We start from the raw sequence: 17939 nt of genomic DNA on the forward strand, positions 1-17939 counted from the left end.
TCTCTCTCTCTCTCTCTCTCTCTCTCAAATAAATAAACTTAAAAAAAATGAAGCTCTTTTTACAAAGTCACCATTTCTTCTAAGGTGGAGTTCTGTTTATTTGCATCTTCCCGGTAGGATGCTTTCCTCAGGTTCTGGTATCCCTGGGAGCGGCTCACGACTGATGTGTAAGACCGAAAACTTCGTGTGTAGCTTTTGGTCTCATGGAGTGAAGCTCTCACCTTCTGGATTCTTGCCGTAGACACCCAGTGACCTCCGGCTCTATTTTCCCTGTCCCCTGTTCCTCTTTAAAGTGCAGATATCATAACAACTCTTCCTTGTGGAAAATCTCTCTCCCAGGACCAGGCAGGCCTGATGTTGGAGTGGTTAGCACCATGAATTCAGCCCGGACAGCATTATTTGATTTTACTTAAATACAAACAAACTTTTCAGCACCGTGATCTTTAGACAACTGAAGGGTGGAGCCTTCGGAGTCACAGCCTGTCCACCTGTGTCAGAGTCTCTCCGCCCCCCAACCAGTCTTCTTCTCCAGTAGAGTAAGGGGTTCCTACCAGGAGCTCACAGTGCAGGTACAGAGACAGAAACACACACCATCCACGTCATCGCCATACTTTCTGTGGCTGGTGTAGACGGTTAAGACAAACCAGGGTATGGTTTATGTTGCCTGGGGCGTGGCAAGAGTGGCTTCAGAGATGGAAGCAAAAACCTCATACAGAATAGGTGTAAATACATGTTAAGCTGGATTGACATGAACATTTCTTGCCCAACCTTGTGCCGTGCTGTTCAGCGCCGTGTCGCTTGCCCTATTCGGTAAAGCGCTTTGACGCACTCATTTTCCTAAGTGAACTGATGTTAGGATTCTTGTGGGCGTATACTAAGATACACAATATCTAATTTGGACCAGGGTGTTTCGTTTGAAGACTGTGCATTGGTCTAAATCTACTTTGCAAGTTTTTATTGTTAATCTTGATTTTTTTTTTTAAAACAAAGTAACATATATAAGGCATTTGGGCAGAAAACTTGCAAGAAATTGCATTTGGTTGGATGCCTGCTTAGGACTTAAGTCACACTAGCTGTTTTCTATTTTGTCCGACGAAGACTTGAAAAATCAGTTCCGTACAGAGCAAATACATTGCATTTCCACTAGAGGGAGGAAAAGAGCCAATTTTAAATATTTCCAAGGGAGCCGTGTCCCTCCTCGGTCCTGTGCCGAGATAATCACTTCCCTCATTACACACAAACTGTGCTTGGAAAAACAACAGTGGTTTCTTTCATTTTTATTTAAATGTCTGCTCTAATGGGAGAACAAAGGACAAAACATGGAACATTTCTAGGTCAAAGTAGCACGCCTTTAAAAGTGGCTAATTTCTTGCTTCAAGAATTCTAAATACAGCCCCGGGGTCAGAAAAATATTCAAAGAAAGACCTTAGTGATCAGAGGACTCAATCTCTTTCTTTAATAGTTGTGGAAAATGAGGCCAGAGAAAGGCTTCTGCTGCCCAGGGTCATATGATTTGTTAGCCGCAGATGAGGGGATAGAGGAAGGTTTTCCAATCCTTCCTCCCGAGCTCTTTGTAACATGGGAGACGGTTGTCAGCTAATCTGATGCAGTAAATATTATAGATACACACCTCCCTAGACATATTTGTGTACATGCATATGGATGTATGTATTTTCTTCCCTGTGAGGTTTATGATTTGAGATCTGGCACGAAGAAACATTCTGGGGTTTTTCTGTGTACTTGTTTATTTGCTTTTAAAACCTCCCTTTCCTTATATACTCTAGACGCAAATGGCACTGCTCATGTTGGGTGCGGCTAATGGATTCCACAAGGTCCAAGCTCTTGTAATTACTGACCAATCACCAACATACCACGGTTTAGAAAACACATCGTAAACTCTCCTGTGAAGTCTCCAAGATTTTTATTAACATGCATGACATTAATGGTTGTGCTGATGTTGCCATAATTGAGGGCGTGTCCCGTTTCTCTGAAATAATAAGGCATTTGGGGGAGCTATCAAATTTCACTTTTGGCTGAACCTGGTCTATAAACTTTCCCAAATGCAATGCATTTGGTGTTCATCTTTGAGGTAGGAAAGATTATTTTCCGAGTTTTAATTGGAAAAAAAAAAAACCCACCCAACTATTCTATTCTGTAGTTGTTAAAAAAAAAAAAAAAAAAAGAAAAGCCACCGATGAATCTGGACGTGTTTGAAGGCATAAAAGAGTATTTCTTTCAACGTTTTCTGTAGTCAAAACTTCTGTTAAGGAGTTTCCTCCATGCTGCTGAATATTCTGACTCATAGCTCGGGGCTGTTTCTACCTAGAGAAACTTGCATAAAAGATGAGGTTACGGTCCGGTAGAAGATGCAGAGATCTGTTTCTAAGAATGGTGGTCATTCTTTTACTAAAACAATCGTCTTCATTTTCTATGTGCATCAATAAGAGGTGATGGGTGCAGAAAGAGGCTGGGAGCAGAGGGAGGCGTCATTGCCAACTGAGTGGCTATGTGACCTTGCCCAAGTGCCTCCATTTGGAAAACAAGATCAGGCTGGAAGGGGTCCGAGAGCTTCCCACTTCTCCGGGCCATGACTTCACAACTGCATAACGGATTGGATCCACTTAGAGTCCTAAATCCCTTATGATTTTTATCAGGATCAGCACAGGATGTGTTGTTTGGTGCCCTTTCGTTGCCGTCTCAAGAACTTGGGAAAGCACGGTGCGGGCACGTACTGCATTACGTCACGCCTTGGTTCCCACAAAACCTTTAAGTAAGTTAGTCTTGTATTTAAAAAAAGTCCCTTTAAGTTCCCTAGGGAAATCTAACGTGACGTGGTGTGGCTGGCGAGGACCACTTCTCAGCAGTGCTGGCACCACTACTCAGTGGAGCCCCCATGTTCCTCCTTAGGAACTGCGCCGATGACCTCTTCGCTGGTATTTCTGCCTACACACTACTGCTCCCTAGAGTCTCCTGTTTGCATAGCACCCAACCTGATCCTTCCAGGCCACCTCGTACATCACACTCCGGGCTTCATTTTGGTCTTTTTTCAAGTCTCTGTTTAGCATTACTCGTAAGAAAGGCCTTCCCCATCGTCTGGCCTAAACTACCATTCATCTTTCTCTTCTCTTTAGCTCTGACTCGTCACTACAAGTCTCTACCTGTGTCTCTGTCTATGCCTGCGTCTCTGTCCACATTTGTTTGTTTGTTTGTTTGTTTTATTATTGAAAGACAGAGACAGAGCATGAGCTGGGCAGACAGAGGAGGAGACCCAGAATCCGAAGCAGGCTCCAGGCTCCGAGCTGTCAGCACAGCGCCCATGCGGGGCTCGAACTCATGAACCGTGAGATCATGACCTGAGTCGAAGTCGGACGCCCAACCGACTGAGCCACCCAGGCGCCCCTCTGTCCACATTTACATCTATCATATCCACATCCATGGCTCTATCTGTACCTGTATGCATATCTATACGTGTATACCCATACCGTAACTACAAACTTATATCCATAACTATATCCACAACAATATTTGTATCCGTATCTATAACTGTATCTCTTTCCCTTTGCATGTCTATAACTCTATCCATAATATATACATGTTCATTTGTGCTTCTGTGCTAGAATGCACACTCCATGGAGCCAGGGGCATTGTTTGCTCATTGCTGCAACCTCAGTGCCTAGAACAGTGCCCAGCATATAACAGGAGTCCAATAAGTATTTGCCCAATGGATGAAGGATCTCCTGCCTGTCAGACCTGGGCTGGGATTTGAGTTTTGGCTACTTTATGAGCTCTGTGGACAAGCTACTTAACTTCAGTGTGACTTCATTTTCTCATTTCTGCATCAAAGACATCATCCTTTTCTTCAGATTATCTGATGTGAGAGAGAAATCAGACACTACGATGAAAAGGAGCGATCAGTCCTTGCCCAGACAAGACAGTGTGTTACGGTTAATTCTCTTCCTTCTCCTTCTATCTTGCTGAGCATCTCTGGACTCTCACAGATGTTTGGGCTCAATGAAAAACACATCTCTTAATATTCACTGCTGAGTTATTTTGCGAGCTGGCAAACTGAGACTCTCCAGCCCTGGAGTTGTGTCAACATATACATTATTTTCCGCAGGAGGATTGCCACAGCGCAGAGCAAATTTATCCGAGAGTTTACGCACGACGACGGTCCACATCTTTTCTCACAGTCAAGAACATTGGTGGCTTATTATTGAATTTTACTAATAAAGAAAAATGAAGAGTTAAGAGCTACCCCTTTACCATCCAGGTAACAAGAGCTTAAGCATTTGCCCCGTGACCCAAGAGACAGCCCAGCAGATTTTATAAATGAAAAACTTTCAAGAAGACCTGTTTCCATGTGTAGTTAAAAACCAACTTCTTTTCCAACAGAGAATGTTTGTCTCTTAGAAGTTGGAGTCACTGTAGTCGATGAAAAGAGCACGAAGCATCTGCTAAGTGTTTCACGTGCATTATTGTATGTGTTGTTCACATTAAAACCTAGGAATCATCTACTGCTGTTGTAATCGGTGAAGATACAGTCTTTGGAGTAGCAGGAAATCAAGTGACACAGGCACAAATTATTTTACAGCCGCAAAAAGTCTCCTTTAAGGAGCCAGTTCCATATTGTAAAGGTGAGCTGCGTTTGGCTGAGGACCGCGAAACCCAATCGAATGGACATCGATTTCACGCATTTGAAGAAAAGGCCTCATCTGAGTGTCGGGAAACGGCCAGCCTGGGGTTGTTCTTAATGTGAACCCGCGTCCCGCCTTCGCGTGAAGACCTTTGTCAGGCCTGCTTTTGGCTTCAAGTGGTCTTTCTCCATCGACTAAAATCTTCCTGGAAGATATCACACACGTTTATCGTATTTCCCAGAAGATCCCAGGTTCTCTGGGTCCGTATATATGAATTATCTAGAGTGCAGTTAAATGTCACAGAGTCATACAAGCTGTTTTAATTAATAGGATTCATAAGTGCTCACTGGAAGTCAGCACTATAGGATCCATTTTTTTCGAGCTGACATTTATGTAGCACTCTTTAACATTTAAAATATATTGTCTCATTTTATTGTCCCAACAAGACTGTAAAGTGGCTGAGTAGGAGAGAGGTCTCTTCTTCCCTCCTCTCCTCCCCTCTCCCCTCCCTTCCTCCCTCCCTTTCTTTTCCTTCCCTCCCTCCCTCCTTCCCTCCCTCCTTCCCTTCCTCCCTCCCTCCCTTCCTTCCTTCCTTGTATCCTTCCCTCCTTCCCTCCCTCCTTCCCTCCTTCCTTCCTTCCTTCCTTCCTTCTTTCCTTCCCTCCTTCTTTCTATCCTTCCCTCCTTCTTTCCTTCCCTCCTTCTTTCTATCCTTCCCTCCTTCTTTCCTTCCTTTCTTCCTTTCTTCCTTCATTCCTTCCCTCCCTCCCTCCCTCCCATCCTCCCTCCTTCCTTCTTTACTTCCTTCCTTCCTTTCTTTTTTCCTTCTTTCTTTCTTCTTTTTTTCATGAAGAAATGGAAAGTCAAGTGGTATTTAACACGATGGAAAGTGCTGGAACTCTAGAGACCTAGGTAGCTTTTTCTGTGAGGTGTGGTCAGACCCCTCAGGAAAGGCACATCACCACCAGGTCAGGCTGTGATGGCGTGGGTTAGGATGCCGGCCGTCCCTGCTGAGGCTGCAGGCACTCCGCGGGGTCCTGTTTGCCCCCAGGGACACGCTGCTGGTGGAAGAGGAATCTGGAGACCAGGGTCCGGGGCCAGGAGTGTCATTAAGTAGCTGAATAAATTCGGAGGAATTGCCTGACTGCTGTGGTGTGCCCTTCTCTCATCTGCTAGGGAGGGAGTTACATTTTGTTCATGGAAGCATGTGCCTGCAGCTGTCATTTCCTGCCGGCGGTGGTGCCGAACTCCTTACAAACATGAACTCGTTCAGTTTTCCGGACACCCCATGAGGCAGGTAACACGGTGACCCTCATTTTACTGATTGGTAAACAAAGACACAAGGGGGCTCAGGAGCTCGCTCGAGGCTGTGGGCCGGCTAGTGCCTGGCCGAGTAAGGATCCGGTTCTGAGCAGGGATTCAGTTCCAAGCAGCCTGGCTCCATAGCTTGGCTTTTCAATTCTATGCTCTCTCTCTCGCGCTCTCTCTTCTCTCTCTCTCTTTTTCAAAGTTTATTTATCTTGAGAGAGAGAGAGAGAGCACATGTGTGGGTGGGGTGTGCGGCAGAGAGAGGGAGAGAGAGAATCCCAAGCAGGCTCCACACTGTCAGCACAGAGCCCGATGAGGGGCTCGATCCCACGGACCACGAGATCGTGACCTGAGCTGAAAGCAAGAGTCGCACGCTCATCCGACCGGGCCACCCAGGCGCCCCATCTGCGCTCTGCCTTTTGGTACCGGAGAGTGAGTCCCCTGGCGCCCTCCCGTCTGAGGAGTACGATTAAATGAGACGAGATTTCGGCCTGCAAGGAAAGCTCCTCTTCTGATCCTTCGCATCGAGCCGCACACGCCTGTCTCTTGTCCCGCCTTCGCTTCAGGCAGGTGTCCCACTGGAAGCATCCACCGTGCTGTTCAGCCTGGACGAGGGCTCGCTCGCGGAGGCGGGCCCCGGCTGATACCAGGATTTGCGTTTCTGAACTCCTGGAGGTCTGCAGGCGGCCACGTGGGTGGGGGGCCGGCCCAGGGCTCCCTCTCTGTCCTCACGAGCACCTCTCCTGTCCTGTGGCCTCAAGCCGCCTCTACTGATGACGCCAAGCGGAGTCACCAGCCCCCAGCTCTGTCAGGATCACAGATTTGTAGGTTAAGAAGCAGCCGCAAGCACGCGTCCTCACTTGCTCACCCGTCTGCCCTCTCCCCGCCCCTGGAGTCTGGAACCTTCTCTATGCAAGAGGCAGGGCCCTGAACCCACACCGAGGCCATTCAGTTCCCGCCCTTCCCTCTCCCCTCCCGCTTCAGTTCTCCTGTGAGGGGCACACAGGACGCTGTGACCTTTTCTCTGGAGGCAGTTCTTGGGCTTCTGAGGCTCTTTCTTTTTTTCAGGCAAAATACATCTTATTCCTTTAACTGTTGCTGTAGATCTGAATTTCCCATATGCTGCTGGCCTTTGTCACCCCCAAGTCGGATGCGTGCTACACAGTATCCTCACCCTCTCTCTTAAAAAAAAATTAACGTTTATTTATTTGAGAGAGAGAGAGAGAGAGAGAGAGAGAGAGAGAGAGAGAACGAGCGGGAGAGGGGCAGAGAGAGAGGGAGAGACAGAATCCAAAGCAGGTTCCAGACTTTGAGCTGTCAGCACAGAGTCTGACTCGGGGCTCGAACCCACGAACTGTGAGCTCATGACCTGAGCTGAAGCCGGGCCCCTGACCCCCTGAGCCACCCAGGCGCCCTTCACCTTCTCTCTTAAACTCTGTCTCTCTGGTCAACCCAGGTCTGTGTGGTCCACGACCTCCCCTGCCTGGGGCTCCCTGGAGTCTGGGACACTTCCTCCTTTTTTGGCCCTTCCTGTGCCGTCCCTGTGTCCCTGATGTGAAATGACCTGTGTTTGTCACTTCCCGTTCTCTTGCTGTCTTCCCAGCTTTTAACTGGACACTCGCCTCCTGTCTGTGACTCTGCTCCAACCACTCACTCCATCCCCTAACTTTTCTGAAAACGACCTTGCTGGTTAAGAGCCGTCACTCGATCTCTTTTCTTTCTTCATGAGTAAAATAACTCCACACGGATATATGTTTTGTTTTCTGTGCGTTAAAACACATGGTAGCTGGGGCGCCTGGGTGGCGCAGTCGGTTAAGCGACTGACTTCAGCCAGGTCACGATCTCGCGCTCCGTGAGTTCGAGCCCCGCGTCGGGCTCTGGGCTGATGGCTCAGAGCCTGGAGCCTGTTTCCGATTCTGTGTCTCCCTCTCTCTCTGCCCCTCCCCCGTTCATGCTCTGTCTCTCTCTGTCCCAAAAATAAATAAACGTTGGAAAAAAGAATTAAAAAAACAAACAAACACATGGTAGCTTAATGCATGTTTTTTATACTTTGGTTTTTTTTACTTAAAATGCATCTTGGAACTTTTTCACAAGAGAACACAGGTGTGTATTTAATCCATTTTCCTATCCATTTAGTGTTTCGTCGTATGTGTAAATCCTAAGTTATTTAACAGATTCGTTTAAAAATTTTTTTAATTAAAAACTTTTTGTTATTATTTTTTCTAATCCAGGTTAGTTAACAAGTGGTGTAATGTTGTTTTTAGGAGTGGGATGTAGTGATTCATCACCTATGTACAAAACCCAGTGCTCATCACAAGTGTCCTCCTTAATGCCCATCCCCCATCTAGCCCATCCCCCACCCCCTCCCCTCCAGCCACCCTCAGTTTGTTCTCTGTATTTAAGAGTCACTTATGGTTTGCGTCCCTCTCTTTTTAGCTTAGCTTTCTTTCCCTTCCCCTATGTTCATCTGTTGCGTTTCTTAAATTCCACATAGGAGTGAAATCTCACGGCGTTTATATCTCTCTGACTTCGTTCACTTAGTACAATACACTCTGGTTCCATCCGCATTGTTGCAAATGGCAGGATTTTATTCTTTTTGATGGCTGACTGGTAGTCCATCATATCTATATCTATCTATCTATCTATCTATGCCACACGTTCTTTATCCACTCGTCAGTTGATGGACATTTGGGCTCTTTAAATTCTTTTATTTTTTCAATTCCAGTATCGTTAACATAGAGTGTTGTATTCGTTTCAGGGGTACGAGGTAGCGGTTCAACACTTCCGTACATCGGCCGGTGCTCCTCGCAAGGGCCCTCCTTAATGCCCTTCATCTCTTACACCCATCCTCCCCCCGCCTGTCTTTGGTGGCCACTAGTTTGCTCTCTATAGTTAAGAGTCTGTTTTCATTTGTTTGTCTCTTTTGTATCTTTGTATTGAACATATTCTTGGTTGGCTGACCGTTGTTGCCAGCTATTAGCTGTAATGATCAGGTGCAGCAAATGCACCCCAGTGTGTGTTTGCATGCGTGTGCGTGTGCAGGTGTGTGTGTGCAGGTGTGCACATGTGTGTGAGTATATGTGTATGCTTACATATATTGGGTATTTCTGAGAGTATGTCTGTAGAATTAAGTGTGTAACAAAGTAACCACGGAGTCAAATAATATATTCATTTTATTCATTTTTAATTTATTCAAAATTGACCGATTTAGCATCCAAAAATGTGTTCCAATTTAGTGACACCAATGGCGTATGATGTTCCCCCATCTTAATTTTTGCAAGTTGTAGAGGTAAACAATCCTACCACCTTGTTTTAATGTGTATTTCTAAAATATAAATGAAGCTGAGGAACGCCTGGGTGGCCCAGTCAGTTAAGCGTCCGACTTCGGCTCAGGTCACGATCTCACGGTTCGTGGGTTCGAGCCCCTCATTGGGCTCTGTGCTGACAGCTCAGAGCCTGGAGCCTGCTTTGGACTCTGTGTCTCCCTCTCTCTCTGCCCCTCCCCCATTTATGCTCAGTTTCTCTCTCTCTCTCTCAAAAATAACATTAAAAAATTTTAAATGACGCCAAGAATCAATTTATGTTTCTAAGTGTTTTGTATTGCTTTTTCTGTCCACGTACTTCACCAAAGCATTCTGTTGGGCCTCTGTCTTTTTATAATATTGCTTTATGAGATTTATTTATATATTTAGGCATTAGTCCTATGTCATATGTGTTCTAAATATTTTGCCAGTTTGGTTTTGTGCTATTTTCTGTGTACAAGTATTACATTTTTTTATGTACTGAAATCTTTTCCTTAATGATTTCTTTATTTTCTAAAAAGACATATTTTAAAGCACTTTTTCTATGGAGCATCTGGGTGGCTCAGCCGGTTAAATGTCCAAGTCTTAATCTCAGCTTAGGTGTTGATCTCAGCGTTGTGAATTCAAGCCCCATGTTGGGCTCCTTAAAAAACAAACAAAAAAAAGGTTTCCTTTTTTTTTTTTTAACGTTTATTTATTTTTGAGACAGAGAGAGAGCATGAACGGGGGAGGGTCAGAGAGAGGGAGGGAGACACAGAATCTGAAACAGGCTCCAGGCTCCGAGCTGTCAGCACAGAGCCCGACGCGGGGCTCGAACTCACGGACCGTGAGATCATGACCTGAGCCGAAGTCGGCTGCTTAACCGACTGAGCCACCCAGGCACCCCAAAAAAGGTTTTCTTAAGTCCACTATAAATGAGAGAAATTTTACATCCTAATTTTCTTCTGGTTTGTGATTTTAATCCGTTTGAAATGATTTCAGTATTAGAATATGTATTTATTTTTCTCTTCCCCTATCTCATGAATTATTTTGATGGTAAGAGCTAAATTTTGCACTTCTTTGAAACCTACCTAAGATGTGGTAAAATATTTGGCATATACGTGATACTAAATACTCTATTTATTGCCCCAACGATACATACTTGCTTTAAATTTTTTTTTTTTCAACGTTTATTTATTTTTGGGACAGAGAGAGACAGAGCATGAACGGGGGAGGGGCAGAGAGAGAGGGAGACACAGAATCGGAAACAGGCTCCAGGCTCCGAGCCATCAGCCCAGAGCCCGACGCGGGGCTCGAACTCCCGGACCGTGAGATCGTGACCTGGCTGAAGTCGGACGCTTAACCGACTGCGCCACCCAGGCGCCCCCATACTTGCTTTAATAAATATGAAACAGTACCACTGACGTGTAGGAACAGCTAACAAAGGAATAACAGCTACCGTTTGTTGGACAGTTACTATGTGCTGGGCGGATGCTCTACAAGATTCTACCCATTTTTAAGTCCTACAAGGTATGTATGCGTACTTGTCTCGGTCTTACACATAAGGGCATAAATGATCTCGAGATCACACATCTTAAAAGTGGCAGAGCTTGGATCTGAATACGCGCTGGTATATCTTCAAAATCACGAGGTTTTCCAACATCCGTTGCCGTTGGTAACAGTGGAGAGAGGAGGTGAATGATGCACGGATATATGAAGTCACCTCTTTCTGGCCCAGGAACTGGAATTTATAGTCCTACAGGCTCAGTCTTCACATCAAATGTTTTATTGAATTGGATTTAAACCTCTTCACTGTCTCGTGAACCTGATGAGGTAAGACCCAGTAAATGCTTCGTGTTGGCTTTTGTCCCAGCGCAGCGGATACGAGCACTTTACAGTGATAATTTCCTCCTAATTGGTTGTAACGAATGCACTGCCATTCTGGAATTTGTCACTTACCGAAATGGACCCTAGCAAATGGACCATGTTCTCCATCTAAATGTAAATTCACACACACTAAAAAACAGCCTGGTGGAGACGCCAGCGAGGTAAAGGGAAAAGGTGACCCCGAAGGACACGCCTGAGTGGGCAGGAGGTGACCTAGTGAGAAGGCCACCTCGCGCTAAATCCTGTTTGGTTGAGGGAGGATGGCCAAAAAAGCAGGACTCTAGAATCCTCTGCCAGAAGTCGGTCTGTGTCTCCCGGGTTAGTCTTTCCTCTTCGTAGATCTGTTTTCTCGTAAGTGGAATGCGGAGGCTGGGTCGGGTCTGCGGTTTCCATGGCGAATAGTATTCAAACCACTGGGAGTGAGGGTCCCCCAGGGTGCCTCCAGCCGCCACATGCTGAGATCGCACGGCTCCTCCCCGTCTCCAGTGGCCCCAGATGCACCTGCTCTGAGGGAGGTCAGTGTGGCGAGCGCGGTGTGCATCGCAGGCCCTGGTTTTCCAGGACCTCCTCGCCGACCGGGGGCAAAACAGAAGAGCGGGGGAGGGTGTCATAAAGGGAAGCGGGGGGGGGGGGGGGGGCGGCCGGGGTTAGTCTTGGCACGTCCAGGGAGCAAGTAAGCAAACACTCGAGGGGCAGCCAGCCCACTGAAGGGAGCTAATGTAGCGGAGGGCATAACGGAGGGCACCCGTGCCCCACGGTGGTGAGAACATGCGGTGCGCCCGCCTGCCCCAGTTGAGGCGGGCGCGGCTTTTTCGGCGAGGGGGGCATCCGGTTCCAGGAAGGGGCCAGGAGCCTCAGGGGGAAGGCACCAGTGACACAGCAAGGCATTGAGGTGCCATGAAACTTTCAGATAAAGAGACACGTTTTGCTTTCTTTTTGTAAAAAGCCCCAAATAGCAACGGATGAATCTCTCACTTTCCCTGTGTCTCTCTCAGTCTCTCTATCTCTGTCTGCCTGTCTCTCTCATCTATCCTCTGTTGAGCGGTAATTTCCCAGTAATCCAGGGGTCTTAAGGTTTCCACACCAACGGTAGCAAAATCGCATAAGAAGTGTGGATGTTAGTGTGAATCCTCACTAATCTTGGGCTAGGCTGAGACCCATAAGGCTGAGAGAGAGAGAGAGAGAGAGAGAGAGAGAGAGAGAGAGAGAGGAATTCAGAAAGATTTGCAAGGGTCCTTTTTTGGGCTGGTGGGAAATTAGCAGATCACTTAACCTGTCCGAATGTCCTTTGTCAGAACAGTTCAAAGGGATTTCGGTTAACCTTAGGTTCCTGAAGCTAATCACGTCTACTTTCCCAGTCTGTTTTGGTGGCTGTGGTATTGCACAGGCTGACCCCGCCTCTGCTGCCCCTGCACATCCGTGCGGACACTTCGGTCACGACTTCACGCCGTGTCCTGTTCCCTTAGGCAAACGGAGCCCACCAGGCACCTGTGGGGCTGTGTGAGCATCTCATTTCCCGGGACTTGTGCAGAGGTCAAAGAATACAAGTTTGGAGGAAACGTTATAAAAGAACGCCTTGAGTCTCAAAGGGCAGTTTTCTACTTCCAAATTCTCATCTTTTCTCACCGCCTTCTCCCCCAAATCTCCAGCCTTCTCAGGAAACCTTTCCAAATCGAGCAGCAGTCAGAAGCAGGTGTTGGCAACCCCGGGATGTGAGCTCCAGGCCCATCCTTCATTTCTTGCCTGCTTTGGGGGGCACGCCACTTCCGGCCTGGTCTGGCATTTCCTTTTCCGCCAAGTGAGCCTGTTGGACTTAATGCTCCTGAAGTCCGGTCAACCCCTGGAAAGTTCTGCGATTCTCTCCCTGCCCATCCTGAGGCCATGGTTTTTACGCTAAACTTCAGAGACCCGGTCTGACGAGTTCCAAGTGGTGATGGAGAAATTGAAAGACGTCTTTGAAGTCGAAAGAGTGTGTGCCTGACTCCTTGTCAGTATTCTGACGACGTGAGACCTGGTCTGTTCCCAGGCCTGTTGCAATGCTTTCCAGTCCACTTTGTATTAAGTGTGTTGCAAATTCTGCATTTTTGAAGTTTCCAGTTCTCTGTCTCTGGGCACTCTGACCCAGCCTCGTCGAGAAAGTGTAGTGGCCTACAGTGTGGGTTCTAGACCTAACTACAAAGACGGATGATTTGAGTGTGTCTGATAAATTTTCAGATTCGCCTGTTGTGTTTTTGGGTCTAACTTTGTTTTTCTGAATGCCCCCCCTTTTATAAAGTTAAAAAAAATTGTGGCAAAATATGCATAACATAAAACTTACCATGTTCATCATTTTTCAGTGTCTAGTTCAGTCGTGGTAAATGCATTCATATTGATGTGCAGCTAACGGGACCTCCAGAAGACTTTTCATGTTGCAAAACTGAAATTCTGTCTCCATTCCCCTCCACAACCACGCCCCAGGTCCCCATTCCTCTCTCTCCTAGCCTCTGGGACTTGCATTCTGCCTTCTTTCTGCATTTGACCTAGACACCTCATATAAGTGGAATCAAACACGATTTGTCCATTGTGACTGGATTATTTCACTTAGAGAATGTCTTCGAGCTTCATCCATGCCATAGCATGTGTAAGAATTTCCATCCTTCCTTAAAAAAAATTTTTTTTTACATTTATTTATGTTTGAGAGACAGAGTGAGATAGAGCGCGAGTAGGGGAGAGGACAGAGAGAGAGAGGGAGACACAGAATCCAAAACAGGCTCCAGACTCTGAGCTGTCAGCACAGAGGCCGACACGGGGCTCGAACCTACAAACTATGAGATCATGACCTGAGCTGAAGTCAGATGCTTAACTGACTGAGCCACCTCAGGCACCCCGCCCCCACCCCGATCCTTCCTTTTTAAGGCTGAGTAATATTCACCGTGCATATATAGCATTTTGTTTGTCGTTCATCCCTTGATGGTCATTTGGGTTGCTTCTAGCTTTCGACTCTCGTGGTTAATACTGCTGTAAACAAAGATGTACGTCTCCCCTTTTGTTACAGCATTCTATTCTTATTTCGTGGGGGCAATGTCTGCATTATCTTACTTATCACAGGAAATTAATAGTATTCTGTACTTGTTTTTGATTTTTCTCTTGGTTTTCATTCTCTTTTTGTTAAAGTTCCCGTCTTTCCCTCTTCCTGCCTTCCCTTCTGTAGTGGGTTGAATGGTGGCCTTAAAATAAATATGTCCACAACCCACTTGGACCCTGTCACTTTATTTGGAAAGAGGGTCTATGCAGATGTTACTAAGTTAGGGGTCTCGGGACGGGGTCATCCTGGATTACCCGCGTGGGCTCTAAGTCCGTTTGCAATGTCCTTACACGATACACGAGAGACAGAACAGAAGCCCAGGTCAAGATGGAGGCAGAGATTGGACGGCAAAGTGAAGGCGCTCCGGGGGTCCAGGAGCTGGACCTTAAGGAGACCCGCCTGTGCATACGCTGTATGTTACGTACACGAGGCTCCTGTTCCCGGGGTGGAGACTTAGAATCACAGTGAGGTAAAGGGACCGGCCCGTCTCTCCGTGGTCCATCTGCGCAGGCGTGAGTGTGTGGGGGGGGTGGGTGGGCGGGATGCCCAAACCGGTCTGGCCGGTCTGTCCCTGTGGGAACCTTGAGCTGTTATTGCTTGAGGGATAGTTTCCATCTCTGTCATGGGATGTTAGGGTCCTCGCCTGAGTAAGGAGGCGAGCTGGAAAGAAGAGCTGAGGGAAAAATGTGGGACAAAGGCCGGTGGCTACAAGCAGGTGAGCTGTAAACGTCAGGTCTTGGGGTCCGGCTGTGACAGCTGGTGTCCTGGATCAAGGTCCTTTGGTCCCACATCTCCAAGCTGACCCCAGGCCTTTTGCGAGGGTAGCTCCCCAATTGCTTCTGTAAATTTCCACCACCCTGCCTGCTTCTAGAGCCCCAACCCCGCCTTCCAGCATCCACTGTGTTTTCCAGTCCACCGGCCTCTGCCCAGCCGAGTCCTGCCTGGATGGGGGCAGCATTCTTGGGGCCCGGGTTTCTCTGGTCTGCTGAGTCCGGGCCACTGGGGCGCTCTCCGGCGCCGAACTCCCCTGACCGCTCTGCCCGGCGTCTTCTCCCGTCCTCTTCGTCCTTTGAGTTTTTGCCTTTTATCTCTTTACTGTCATTCTCATGGGACTTCAGGAGGGAAAGATATTCAGTCCGCCTGTGTAAACAAACCCCCCCTCCCCTCCCAGCTCTTTCTCTAAAAGCTACGTTGAATACTCTGGGCGGAACACGGGGGAATAGCTCCAACAGAAGCTGAATTTGGTGCAGGAAGAATGGCTGCAGAGGAGAGAGGAAATGGCCGAAATGAAAAGCACCCTGCCCGGTGATCGCTTCACAAGCGTCTTTTGAGGTCCAAACACGGGGAGGTGAAAACAGTGCAGTGTAGCGCAGAAACAATCCGCTGACCCTCGAAGAAAACTGGGAAGTCCTACGTGAGGACGTACCCTCAAGAAAGAACCCTGAAAGGCGCCTGCGTGCGTGCACAGCGGCGCTCAGCCCGGCTGTACGCGTCCCTCTCTCCGGATGCACCTGTCTCCTGGGCCTCCTCTCTCCCCCGCCCTTGACTGAGGGTAGACTAGGTAGGAACTGGCGGATTTGACGGACGACGGAGCATCCCACCCCCCGCCAGTTGTTAAACATTTACCAACACATCACTGCATGTGGTTCACGTGCACACACGCACACACACACACGCACACACCTCTCTACAGGTGCTGAGTGAAAGTTGGCATGTATGGTCTTCCCTGATGAAGGCCTTTTACCCTGCACTGGCCTTCCACGGTATAAGACCCTCGCGCCTCTGAGTGGGCCTTCCTCCGGCTGCACCCCTCCTGTCCTTGCCCTGCACTGACATGGCCGGTTTCTCTGTGTGCCTACGACCTTCTCCTGCAGGGAGCCTCCCTGTGTCCCGCGGGCGGGATTCGGAGTCTCTCCTCTTTGCCCCCAGAACGGGCTCTGCTGACCTCTCTCTGAGCCCTCACACTCTGTTCGGGAATCTGCCGCTTTCCCTGGATCCTGAGCTCCCCGCCTCCCCCCTGCCCCAGCACCTGGCCCCAGCCTGCTTCTCAGAAGGGCTCAGGGACTGTTGAAGGAGTGCGTGAGCACAGCAGTCCTGATGGTCTGCATTCGGTAACGGAGCGGAGCCCCAACCCTCGGCAGGAGCACAGGACATCTCACAGATGACCACCTTGTGTCCCCACCTGCTGGTGACTGCCCCGACCCCAGCCGGTCCCCAACTCTGTGGTCTCGAGCAGTCTGCGTCGGTTTCCTGGCCCACGCCTGTCCAGTGCTCTGTATCTGTGCCTCCATATGCTGAGACCCACGATGGGGACCCAAGATGAAAAGAGGTAAGCCCGGCCGCCAGTCGCTCACGGTCTAGCTCGGAGACAGGCGAAGATACACCAGGAACATTGGAAGGGGGGACTAACGTGCAACAGGAGAAGAGGAAGCTCCTCAGGAAGGATCAGGAAAACTTTTCCCCGGGGGAGTTAGGACGCACACCGGAAAGGAACACGCCTTATTTCTTGTACGAGAAGTCGGGAAGAAGGAGAAAGCCAGTCCAGAAGATGGATGTGGGGGGGGGGGGGGTCCTGAGACCACGTGGGTGGAGGTAAGTAAGTTGAAGGCGGTCCCCACTGGGCATTTCCCCCCTTCTGCTGCGCTCACCCACGCAGAGATAAGGAATCATTTTCCCGCGCATCGCTGACTGTTTCTAGGGGATCCTTGGACTTGCTCTGCCTCTGGGGCCGGGGACCGGCCTGTTGGCAGTGGGGAAGGTCGTGTCCCCATGCAGGCGGGAGGACGGGGGGTGCATGGGGTCTCTGTGTGGGTCCCGCACGCCCCGTGCGAACACTCGTGGCTGGACCAGGCCCGTGCTCGCCCCCCGGGCACGCCTGCTCTCCCTGCTCTCCCGCGGGACGTGGGGAAAGCCTCACCCAGAGACACCAGCCGTGCGACGAGGGCTCGGAGAGTGGCTCTATGACCTGCGGAAATGTTGTGACCGGCAGCCTCCCCGGTCCTCTGCCCTCAGCTCCCAGAACGTGGGGAGCTCACCCATCAAAGGCAGTGGTGACGGGAGGACAGGCCCGGAGCCCCTTTGGCTCTGGGCATCTCAGGAAATGAAGGGACATGAAGCTGTTACCCGGATAGACTGCGTGAAAATCTCATTAATTCATAACACAAGGGAGCGGGCAAATGGATTCTGAATTAATTAGGCTTGCCTTACGCGGAAGTGTCGCTGGGGAAAAGAGGGCGTCCCGTGGCTAAGAAATCCCCACTCGTTACACTGCCCGACGCGGCGTCGTAGGTAGACCGAGCGGGACGAGGAGGTGTCCCGTGTTTGGGCACAAGTGACGCGTGGCTGGGGGCGCAGTGGTCACGGCCCTCTTGGCTTCTTGGTCAAGTCGGCTTTATCTTGCCTGTTGCCTCGGCCTCCGGCCCATCTGGGCGGTTCTCAAGCCCTTTCCTTCCATCGTTGTCTTTCTTTCCTTCCGAGTCCGGACCAACCGAATGGCTAGCCAGCTCTCCCACGGTCTGCTTCGGATTTATCGATTCCTAAAGATTCACTGTTCTTTCTTTTTTGTGGCTGTTGTTCATTTCAAGATCTTGGATCCTGTCTTTACGCGTGGCTCCTGTTCATCGGCTCGTGTGCGGCTTCTTCCTCTTTTTTGTTTTTAAGGATCTTATCATTTGCATCCCATTTTCAAACCATACAGAGACTCTCCGGGGATCCCGTGGACACCCTCCCCCCCACCCCCACCCCTGCTCGCAGCCGCAGCCGGGC

This window comes from Lynx canadensis, chromosome A3, assembly GCF_007474595.2.
Source record: "Lynx canadensis isolate LIC74 chromosome A3, mLynCan4.pri.v2, whole genome shotgun sequence".
Classification (NCBI taxonomy): domain Eukaryota; kingdom Metazoa; phylum Chordata; class Mammalia; order Carnivora; family Felidae; genus Lynx; species Lynx canadensis.